Source organism: Bubalus kerabau, chromosome 8, assembly GCF_029407905.1.
Source record: "Bubalus kerabau isolate K-KA32 ecotype Philippines breed swamp buffalo chromosome 8, PCC_UOA_SB_1v2, whole genome shotgun sequence".
NCBI lineage: Eukaryota > Metazoa > Chordata > Mammalia > Artiodactyla > Bovidae > Bubalus > Bubalus kerabau.
Window position 1 is genome coordinate 55,748,431 of NC_073631.1, and position 11,466 is coordinate 55,759,896.

General features: G+C 37.9%; 1 non-coding gene across 1 annotated transcript; it reads right to left on the minus strand.

Moving 5' to 3' along the window:
• Positions 1–11,106: 11,106 nt before the first annotated feature.
• TRNAC-GCA (transfer RNA cysteine (anticodon GCA)) lies at positions 11,107–11,178 on the minus strand. The gene has a single exon. It is a non-coding gene; the product is annotated as a tRNA-Cys (tRNA).
• Between the last annotated feature and the right edge of the window lie 288 nt (positions 11,179–11,466).

The window sequence follows — 11,466 nt, forward strand, 5'->3', positions numbered from 1 at the left end:
AGAAGAATGGAACTGGAGGAATCAACCTACCTGACTTCAGGCTCAACTACAAAGCCACAGTTATCAAGACAGTATGGTACTGGCACAAAGACAGAAATATAGATCAATGGAACAAAATAGAAAGCCCAGAGATAAATCCACGCACATATGGACACCTTATCTTCGACAAAGGAGGCAAGAATATACAATGGATTAAAGACAATCTCTTTAACAAGTGATGCTGGGAACTCTGGTCAACCACTTGTAAAAGAATGAAACTAGAACACTTTCTAACACCATATACAAAAATAAACTCAAAATGGATTAAAGATCTAAATGTAAGACCAGAAACTATAAAACTCCTAGAGGAGAACATAGGCAAAACACTCTCTGACATACATCACAGCGGGATCCTCTATGACCCACCTCCCAGAATATTGGAAATAAAAGCAAAAATAAACAAATGGGACCTAATTAACCTTAAAATCTTCTGCACAACAAAGGAAACTATTAGCAAGGTGAAAAGACAGCCTTCAGAATGGGAGAAGATAATAGCAAATGAAGCAACTGACAAACAACTAATCTCGCGAATATACAAGCAACTCCTACAGCTCAACTCCAGAAAAATAAATGACCCAATCAAAAAATGGGCCAAAGAACTAAATAGACATTTCTCCAAAGAAGACATACAGATGGCTAACAAACACATGAAAAGATGCTCAACATCACTCATTATCAGAGAAATGCAAATCAAAACCACTATGAGGTACCATTTCACACCAGTCAGAATGGCTGCGATCCAAAAGTCTACAAGTAATAAATGCTGGAGAGGGTGTGGAGAAAAGGGAACCCTCTTACACTGTTGGTAGGAATGCAAACTAGTACAGCCACTATGGAGAACAGTGTGGATATTCCTTAAAAAACTGGAAATAGACATGCCTTATGATCCAGCAATCCCACTGCTGGGCATACACACTGAGAAAACCAGAAGGGAAAGAGACACGTGTACCCCAATGTTCATCGCAGCACTGTTTATAATAGCCAGGACATGGAAGCAACCTAGATGTCCATCAGCAGATGAATGGATAAGAAAGCTGTGGTACATATACACAATGGAGTATTATTCAGCCATTAAAAAGAATACATTTGAATCAGTTCTAATGAGGTGGATGAAACTGGAGCCTATTATACAGAGTGAAGTAAGCCAGAAAGAAAAACACCAATACAGTATACTAACGCATATATATGGAATTTAGAAAGATGGTAACAATAACCCTGTGTACGAGACAGCAAAAGAGACACTGATGTATAGAACAGTCTTATGGACTCTGTGGGAGAGGGAGAGGGTGGGAAGATTTGGGAGAATGGCATTGAAACATGTAAAATATCATGTATGAAATGAGTTGCCAGTCCAGGTTCGATGCACGATACTGGATGCTTGGGGCTGGTGCACTGGGACGACCCAGAGGGATGGAATGGGGAGGGAGGAGGGAGGAGGGTTCAGGATGGGGAACACATGTATACCTGTGGTGGATTCATTTTGATATTTGGCAAATCTAATACAGTTATGTAAAGTTTAAAAATAAAATAAAATAAAAAAAAAAAAAAATAAAACCAGCTTGAACATCTGGAAGTTCACGGTTCACGTATTGCTGAAGCCTGGCGTGGAGAATTTTGAGCATTACTTTACTAGCGTGTGAGATGAGTGCAATTGTGCGGTAGTTTGAGCATTCTTTGGCATTGCCTTTCTTTGGGATTGGAATGAAAACTGACTTTTTCCAGTCCTGTGGCCACTGCTGAGTTTTCTAAATTTGCTGGCATATTGCGTGCAGCACTTTCACAGCATCATCTTTCAGGATTTGAGATAGCTCAACTGGAATTTCATCATCTCCACTAGCTTTGTTCGTAGTGATGCTTTCTAAGGCCCACTTGACTTCACATTCCAGGATGTCTGGCTCTAGGTCAATGATCACACCATCATGATTATCTTGGTCTTGAAGCTCTTTTTTGTACAGTTCTTCTGTGTATTCTTGCCACCTCTTCTGAATATCTTCTGCTTCTGTTAGGTCCATACCATTTCTGTCCTTTATCGAGCCCATCTTTTCATGAAATGTTCCCTTGGTATCTCTGATTTTCTTGAAGAGATCCCTAGTCTTTCCCATTCTGTTGTTTTCCTCTATTTCTTTGCATTGATCGCTCAGGAAGGCTTTCTTATCTCTCCTTGATATTCTTTGGAACTCTGCATTCAGATGCTTATATCTTTCCTTTTCTCCTTTGCTTTTTGCTTCTCTTCTTTTCACAGCTATTTGTAAGGCCTCCCCAGACAGCCATTTTGCTTTTTTGCATTTCTTTTCCATGGGGATGGTCTTGATCCCTGTCTCCTGTACAATGTCACAAAACATCAGTCCATAGTTCATCAGGCACTCTATCTATCAGATCTAGTCCCTTAAATCTATTTCTCACTTCCACTGTATAATCATAAGGAATTTGATTTAGGTCATACCTGAATGGTCCTGTGGTTTTCCCTAGAAAAACTACGTTTAGAAAAACTAAACTATGTTTAGTTAGCACTCTGTAAATAACTATGGCAACTCTTATCAACTATGTTGCACAGAGTGGGACACGACTGAAGCGACTTAGCAGCAGCAGCAGCAGCAATAAATTTTTATTTATATAATATTTTTGTAAACTATTTGGCAGCATGCTATTATCATAATTTTCTATTAACATATTCTAGCATTTCTGTTTATCTAGTCATACATACTCTTGCTTGGAAAATCCCATGGATGGAGGAGCCTGTTAGGCTGCAGTCCATGGGGTTGCTAAGAGTCGGACACGACTGAGCGACTTCACTTTCACTTTTCACTTTCATGCATTGGAGAAGGAAATGGCAGCCCACTCCAGTGTTCTTGCCTGGAGAATCCCAGGGACGGGGGAGCCTGGTGGGCTTCCGTCTATGGGGTCGCACAGAGTTGGACACGACTGAAGTGACTTAGCATAGCATAGCATAGCATAGCCATACATCAAGCAACTTGATTATTACGGAAATAATTTGAAGTGTATAGAATTTTATAATTTTTAAAGTACTTCACTATACAATAGTATTGGACTTCCTTGGTGGCCCAGATGGTGAAGAATCTTCATGCAGTGCGGGAGAACTGGGTTCAATCTCTGGCTTGAGAAGATCTCCTGGAAAAGGAAATGGCAACCCACTCTGGTATTCTTGCCTGCACAATTCTATGGACAGAGGAGCCTGGCAGGCTACAGTTCATGGAGTCGCAAAGAGTTGGACACAACTGAGCAACTCACATACATACACATAATAGTTTATTTATATGTCATAAATATTCAAAATCTCAGCATTTATGTGATGAATGACAGGTGTTAGATCATATAACCCAGATCACAGCTTGTCACGCTAAGCTATTTGCACTTATCACCATGAAAGTGGTATTTGTGCTTTGTTGGACATTATTACAGATGCAGGGACATTATAGCAGATAAAATCAAGATGCTGCCTTCATTTTACTTAGTTTTAAGTAGGAATTATAGGCAATTAACAAATTAAAAAAAATAGTAAAATGCATTAAAAAATACATAATACTTTGATTTACTATTAGTCCTGTGATGAAAATAAAGGATGATAATGTTATAGACAGTGATGAGAATCAAGATATATGCTTTGGACACATGATCAGGGAGAATACTATAGAATAGGTGACATTTGAACAGAGATCACAAAGCTATGACTGTACAAGTTGCACAAAGGACAAGGCCAGGCAACAGAGAGAGCAAATGTTGAAAAGGCTGACTGTGGAAACAATTTAGTCTGTCTGAGGTATTGAAAGGCCAATGTGCTCTATTGTGGAGAAAGTGGAAGACTGTATTAGAGACTTGAGTATAGAGACAGGCATTGCTTCTGGGCTAGAATTATGGCCACATGTGTCTGATAATATTAAGATATTTGTTCCCAATTTTACCATGACTAGATTACTTAGGATATAAGCAAGTTATTACAGCTTCTCCTTCACAATACTAACTGAAGTAGTGTGGTTGGTGCACTGATAACTAGGATATTTCTGGAGCCAGTCATTTGTTGTATTGAATGTCTTTTTCTGACAAATACTTTGCACAGAGAGATGACTCATGAGTATAAGAAGGCAAAGCATACTCTAAAACATGTGAATGTTGGCAAAAGCTTTCAGGGCCTTCTTCAACAGTATGGAAATGACATAGACCATCATTCATTCCAGCCCTTCTCCTTTGGGAAGAAGCTGAGTCACTTTGGTAGAACTGATTCCACCCCAAGTCTCAAGTGTATATTTTTGCAATAGGGACTGGTTCAGGTAACTCAGGCTTATAAATGACTCATGGCTTTTCCTTGGCAACATAATAAGTAGTAAAGTGTAGTAAAGCTCAAGAACCTCAATAGCTTCATTTAATGGTGTTGCAAAGTGATTTGCTTGCTGTCTCTCCGTGTTTGTGAACAGGGCAGCATGGAGCACTGGTTACTGCTGGAAGCCATATTGTCATCTGGAGGAAAGTCAGCCCAAGGACAAAGTTGATGTATGTGGGGAGGAAGAAGCTGTGAGAAATCCAGAGAAACATGGCTGGCACACTAACTGCTGCTGCTGCCGCTGCTGCCAAGTCTCTCCAGTCGTGTCTGACTCTGTGCGACCCCATAGACGACTCCCACCTAAATCCTACTTTATCACACATCTTTTTAACTTCTGTTGTTTAAAAGAATACTCCTTTAATACTTCAGCTAGCTTGGATGGGAATTCTGTTACAAACAAAACATGCTAATAGATATACAAAACAGATTTGGCCATGTGTGTGAGACATGGCTACTGGCAGAGCAGCAGGCATGACTCCCATGTGTTTATGTTTAAGATAGGAGCAGAGGATTGAGAAGTTCTCCATCAGAGCTCTTTGTAGGCATCATAAAGTCATTCTCATACCAAAACCCCCATTTCCTTATCTTCAGGACATGTATCTAATGTGATAAGTCCCTTTAAGCCTGAGATATGTGAAAGAGGAAATTTAGATGTCAGAGAGACAGCTGTTTTTCCTTTTCAAACCCCGGGAAACCTGGTCACAATTCTTTTTTGCATCCTCTTTACTGTTCCTAGATTATTTTCTCTTATTGATGAAAATAATTTACATTTAAAAAGCTGTTCCTTGAATCACAGAATGCACATAATTCTGAATGCAAAAAGGACAAGGATCACTGTGAAATGTGCTTCACACATTCCTCATTTATCAATCTTCTTGGATTCTCGAGTTAAGCAATGGCACCCCACTCCAGTACCTTGCCTGAAAATCCCTGGACGGAGGAGCCTATGTGCAGTCCATGGGTCGCTAGGAGTCGGACACGGCCTTTCGTTCCTGAGTAGCTAGTCTGAGTACCCATAGCAGAAGCAGATGTCTACATTTCATGTTAACAGACAATTCTTAAGGAACTCATTGGTGGAGAAGAGACAATATAACAAACAAACCCCAACTAACAGGGACAGCATCTCCAGAAGGAATGGCTTCTTTTTCCTGTATATGGTGAATGCACTAATTGAAATCATGGTAAGCAGTTTCTTAAAAATTTTACCAAATTATTTATTTTGTTGTTTTAAAGTAAACTAATACTTATCATTTTTAAAAGAAATAATTAAAAATAAATAAATAAAAATTTCTAAAAATCTATGATTCGTTAGTAAAATAATAACATTATATAAGACATACATATAATTCTACTGATCTTTCCTATTATATGTATATATATTGTGCTTGTTGTGTTAGGATATCTCTTTTGTCATGGAATAATCTACATTGTTATAATGGCTTCCTGAGTATATCTCCTGGTACACATAAGAACTTTTTCTCTAGGACACAAAAGGGATAATAGCTAGAATATGGGGTTAAAAAAGAGAGACTTTTGTATCCCTACTTAAGCTTTGATCATTTCTTTGGCCACAGTTCACCATATGCTGTATTTTGTCTTCTGGTTTACCTTTTTCAATTGAATGGGATAAATGTTGCTATTTTGACTTATTTTACATTTCACTGACTACTACTAGGACTAAATTTTTAAAATACCTTTGGCCATTTAAGTTTCTTTAGCAAGTATTCTCTTTCTATCCTTTGCCTCTTGGATGTTTTATTGTTTGTTGTCATGAAACTATTTTTAATTGATTATAAGGATTCTGAATATGGGTAGCAATACTTTGTTGGTTGTACCTTTGTAGGTATGTTTTGCTAGTCTGTGGCTTTATTTTTTTTTTCAACTTTGTTGATATCATCCATATTTGTGCCTTTTAAAACACAAATTTTAATTTCCGATATAGTGAAAGTTTTCAATTACTCTTTCTGAGACATATTTGTTATATCTTATCTAGGAAATTTTTTGCTCTTTTGTTTATTAAAGATAGTTCATCTGATACCTTTTGATAGTTTAAATATTTTACTTTATACATTTATATCAAAATCTTCTGGATCTTATTTTTGTATATAAAGTAAGGTAATAATCAAATTTTATTTTGTTCCAACTTATTTCAATATTTTTATTAAATAATCTAAAATGATTATATTATATTATGCCATGGTATATACTTGGACAATTTTCTGTGCTCTTGTCCTTTAGTTTTTTGTCAAGTATAATTTTGTCAGCCCACACAGATTTTCTGCTATGGTTTTATATTGTCTTAATATATAAGACAAACCACTTCAGTATTCTTGCCTTGAGAACCCCATGAACAGTACAGAATATGTGGATCACAATAAACTGTGGAAAATTCTGAAAGAGATGGGAATACCAGACCACCTGATCTGCCTCTTGAGAAATTTGTATGCAGGTCAGGAAGCAACAGTTAGAACTGGACATGGAAAAACAGACTGGTTCCAAATAGGAAAAGGAGTTCATCAAGGCCGTATATTGTCACCCTGTTTATTTAACTTATATGCAGAGTACATCATGAGAAACGCTGGACTGGAAGAAACACAAGCTGGAATCAAGATTGCTGGGAGAAATATCAGTAACCTCAGATATGCAGATGACAGCACCCTTATGGCAGAAACTGAAGAGGAACTCAAAAGCCTCTTGATGAAAGTGAAAGAGGAGAGTGAAAAAGTTGGCTTAAAGCTCAACATTCAGAAAATGAAGATCATGGCATCTGGTCCCATCAAGATGGGGAAACACTCAAAACAGTGTCAGACTTTATTTTTCTGGGCTCCAAAATCACTGCAGATGGTGACTGCAGCCATGAAATTAAAAGACACTTACTCCTTGGAAGGAAAGTTATGACCAACCTAGATAGCATATTCAAAAACAGAGACATTACTTTGCTAACCAAGGTTCATCTAGTCAAGGCTATGGTTTTTCCTGTGGTCATGTATGGATGTGAGAGTTGGACTGTGAAGAAGGCTGAGCACTGAAGAATTGATGCTTTTGAACTGTGGTGTTGGAGAAGACTCTTGAGAGTCCCTTGGACTGCAAGGAGACCCAACCAGTCCATTCGGAAGGAGATCAGCCCTGGGATTTCTTTGGAAGGAATGATGCTGAAGCTGAAACTCCAGTACTTTGGCCACCTCATGTGAAGAGTTGACTCATTGGAAAAGACTCTGATGCTGGGGAGGGATTGGGAGCAGGAGGAGAAGGGGACGACAGAGGATGAGATGGCTGGATGGCATCACTGACTTGATGGACGTGAGTCTGAGTGAACTCCAGGAGTTGGTGATGGACAGTGAGGCCTGGCATGCTGCTATTTATGGGGTCGCAAAGAGTCGGACATGACTGAGTGACTGATCTGATCTGATGAAACTTGCTAAAAGTTTTTAGTAAATTGTTTTTCATTGGTATAGGGAGGTTCAATCTGTTCATATATGTGGCAGCTGTAGGGAGTATTTGTCTCTCTCTCTCTTTTTTTTTTACTTCAGTTTTTTTTAGTTTTTTATTTTTTTTTTAATTTTATACATATGGATTTCCAATTTTCAAAGTACCATTGTTGAAAAGACTATTCTTCTTCCATTGAATTGTCCTTGTACCTTTGTTGAAAATCAATTTTTCATGTATTTGTAGGTATATTTCTGGACTATCCTGTTCTATTGACCTCTTCAACTAATGTATGCCAATACTACACTGTCTGGATTATTGTACCTTTATAACTTGTCTTGAAAGCACATAGTGTAGGTTTAGGAACTTTTTTTCATCTTTCAAGATCCTTTACATCTCCATATGAATTTTAGAATCAGCTTGTCAGTTTTGCACATTGACAGCTGAAATTTTGACTGGGTTTGTTGTGACTATAAACCAGTTTTGGAAGAAATAGATTCATAACAAAATGGAGTCTTTAGACCAACCACTGAATTTTGTAGAGTTCATCAGATTTTCCACATGTTATCTGTTAATAAAGACAGTTTTACTTATCTTTTCTCAATTTGAATTCCTTTTATTTCTTTTTCTTGCCTGACTATTTCATTGGCTAAACCCATAGCAGAAGTTGAACAACAGTGGTGAGAGCAGAAATCCTTGTATGTTTCTGACCTTTTGGGTAGAAAATATACAAAATATGTGAATAATTTTTTTTCAATCTATTTCTGAAGGCAGAGACTGATATAAAAAAATTAAAGTTCAGACTCAGAATCCTCAGTAAATATATCAAGCTTTTGTTTGAAAAAGTCTATGCCCAGGAGTTGGATTTGCCCTTGAAATATAGCAAAACTGGAATCATATTCATTTTCAGTCAGTTCAGTCACTAGGTCATGTCCAACTCTTAGCAACCCCATGGACTGCAACACAACAGGCTTCCCTGTCCATCACCAACTCCCGGAGCTTGCTCACACTCGTGTCCATTGAGCTGGTGGCTCCATCCAACCATCTCATCCTCTGTCATCCCCTTCTCCTCCTGCCTTCAATCTTTCCCAGCATTAGGGTGTTTTCTAATGAGTCAGTTCTTTGCATCAGGTGGCCAAAGTATTGGAGTTTCAGCTTCAGCATCAATCCTTCCAATGAATATTCAGGACTGATTTCCTTTAGGGTTGACTGGCTTGATCTTATAGTTCAAGGGACTCTCCAACACCACAGTTCAAAAGCATCAATTCTTAGGCACTCAGCTTTCTTTATGGTCCAGCTGTTACATCCATACATGACTACTGGAAAAACCATAGCTTTGACTAGACAGAACTTTGTTGGCAAAGTAATGTCTCTGCTTTTTAAGATGCTGTCTATGTTTGTCATACTTTTCTTCCAAGGAGCAAGCATCTTTAATTTCATGGTTGCAATCACCATCTGCACTGAGTTTGCAGCCCGAGAAGATACAGTCTCTCACTGTTTCCATTGTTTCCTCATCTATTTGCCATGAAGTGATGGGACCAGTTGCCATGATCTTAGTTTTTTGAATGCTAAGTTTTAAGCCAGGTTTTTCACTCTCCTCTTTCACTTTCATCAAGAGGCTCTTTAGTTCCTCTTCGCTTTCTGCCATATGGGTGGTGTCATCTGCTTATCTGAGGTTATTGATATTTCTCCCAGCAATCTTGATTCTGGTTTGTGCTTCATCAAGTCTGGCATTTCACATGATGTATTCTGCATATAAGTTAAATAAGCAGGGTGACAATATACAGCCTTGACGTACTCCTTTCCCAATTTTGAACCAGTCCATTGCTCTATGTTTGATTCTAACTGTTGCTTCTTGACCTGCATACAGATTTCTTAGGAGGCAGGTAAGGTGGTCTGGTTCATTTTAACAAAGCCTAAAACAAAATTTTGATAGCTGCAGTTTACCTCCAATGATTTAACCTTTTGCTGAAAGACAAGTTTATACTCTACAGAGGAAAATAACATAATCCAGAGTTTTTCCACTACAACTTTTACAATAGTTGGAATATCATTCACTATCACTAGACCCATGAAAAAGTAGAGAAAAATTACTGATAAAAAAGAAATTATTTTAAGTCAAAAGGTACAAATCCAGGTATAATCCTGATATTGGATTTAGCAGAAAATGACTTAAAAACAACAAATTTTCAAAATTTTTTATTTCTGAAAAAAATCCTATTTTGGATTTAGAAGCTAATTGAAAGCTTTCTTTCTCTTTCTACTTCTGGTGAAACAATTCTGACATTATCATTAGTAAGTGAATGACCTCATAATAGTAGGGAATAGATCAGTTTCACAAAATTGAAAGAGAAACATGATAAATAAAATTAAAATGCATTATCCTTGCTGAAATTGCAAATTTAAAGATAAATAATATACAATGTTCTGTCTATCAAATTCAGAAAGGTGAAAATAAATATTAAGATGGCATTCTGTTACTACTTGGAGGCTTTAAATTGTATGTACTCAGCAGCATGACATTATATGCCAGAAACCTTAAGGTTGCTAACATTTTTGATACAAATTTCACTTCCCAAAATATATAATAAGAAAACAATGTTGAGTGCAAGCAAATATTTATATATGTTTGTTTATTCTAACCTTATTGACAATAGCACAATGTGAGGAGCACATACATTTCCTATAAAGTTGGATGATTAATTAATTGCTCATCTTTTTTAAGTATGCAGCCATTTAAAATATTCATTTATTTCAAATAAACAATATATATGTACATGATTGGTGACTCAGATGGTAAGGAATCCGCCTGCAATGTGGAAGACCTGGGTTCCCTTCCTGGGTTGGGAAGATCCCCGGAGAAGGGACGGCAACCCATTCAAGTATTCTTACCTGGAGACTCCCCATGGACAGAGGAGCCTGGTGGGCTATAGTCCATGGGGGTCACAAAGATTCAGACAGTACTGAGTGACTAAGCACAGCACATGTATGATGCATATATACATATATGCATATAATTATATAATCATAAATCTTATATTTTCAATCATTTAAATAAAATTATATTCATGAAACAACTAGAAAAATGTATGAGTGTGTTTGTGCTCAGTTGTGTCTGACTGTAGCTCACCAGGCTCCTCTGTCCATGGGATTCTGCAGGCAATAACACTGGAAGTGAAGTGAAGTAGCTCAGTCGTGTCTGACTCTTTGCAACCCGTGGACTGTAGCCTACCAGGCTCCTCCCTCCATAGGATTCTCTAGGTAAGAATACTGGAGTGGGTTGCCATTTCCTTCTCCAGGGGATCTTCCCAACCCAGGGATCGAACCTGGGTCTCCTGCATTGCAGGCAGACACTTTAACCTCTGAGCCACCAGGGAAGCCCCTGGAGGAGCCTACCAGGTTCTTCCTTCCATGGGATTCTCCAGGCAATAATACTGGAATGGGTTGCTATTTCCTCCTCCAGAGGATCTTCCCAACCCCAGGACTGAACCAATGTCTCCTGCATCTCTTGCATTGGCAGGCAGATTCTCTACCACTGAGCCATCTGGGAAGACTTGGAAATGTGTATAGCAATATTAATATTGATCATTTTTAGCTGTACAAAACTGTAATTCAAAATTTCTTATATACATGTTTCTGTATCTCCAACAATGCTGGGCTAGAGT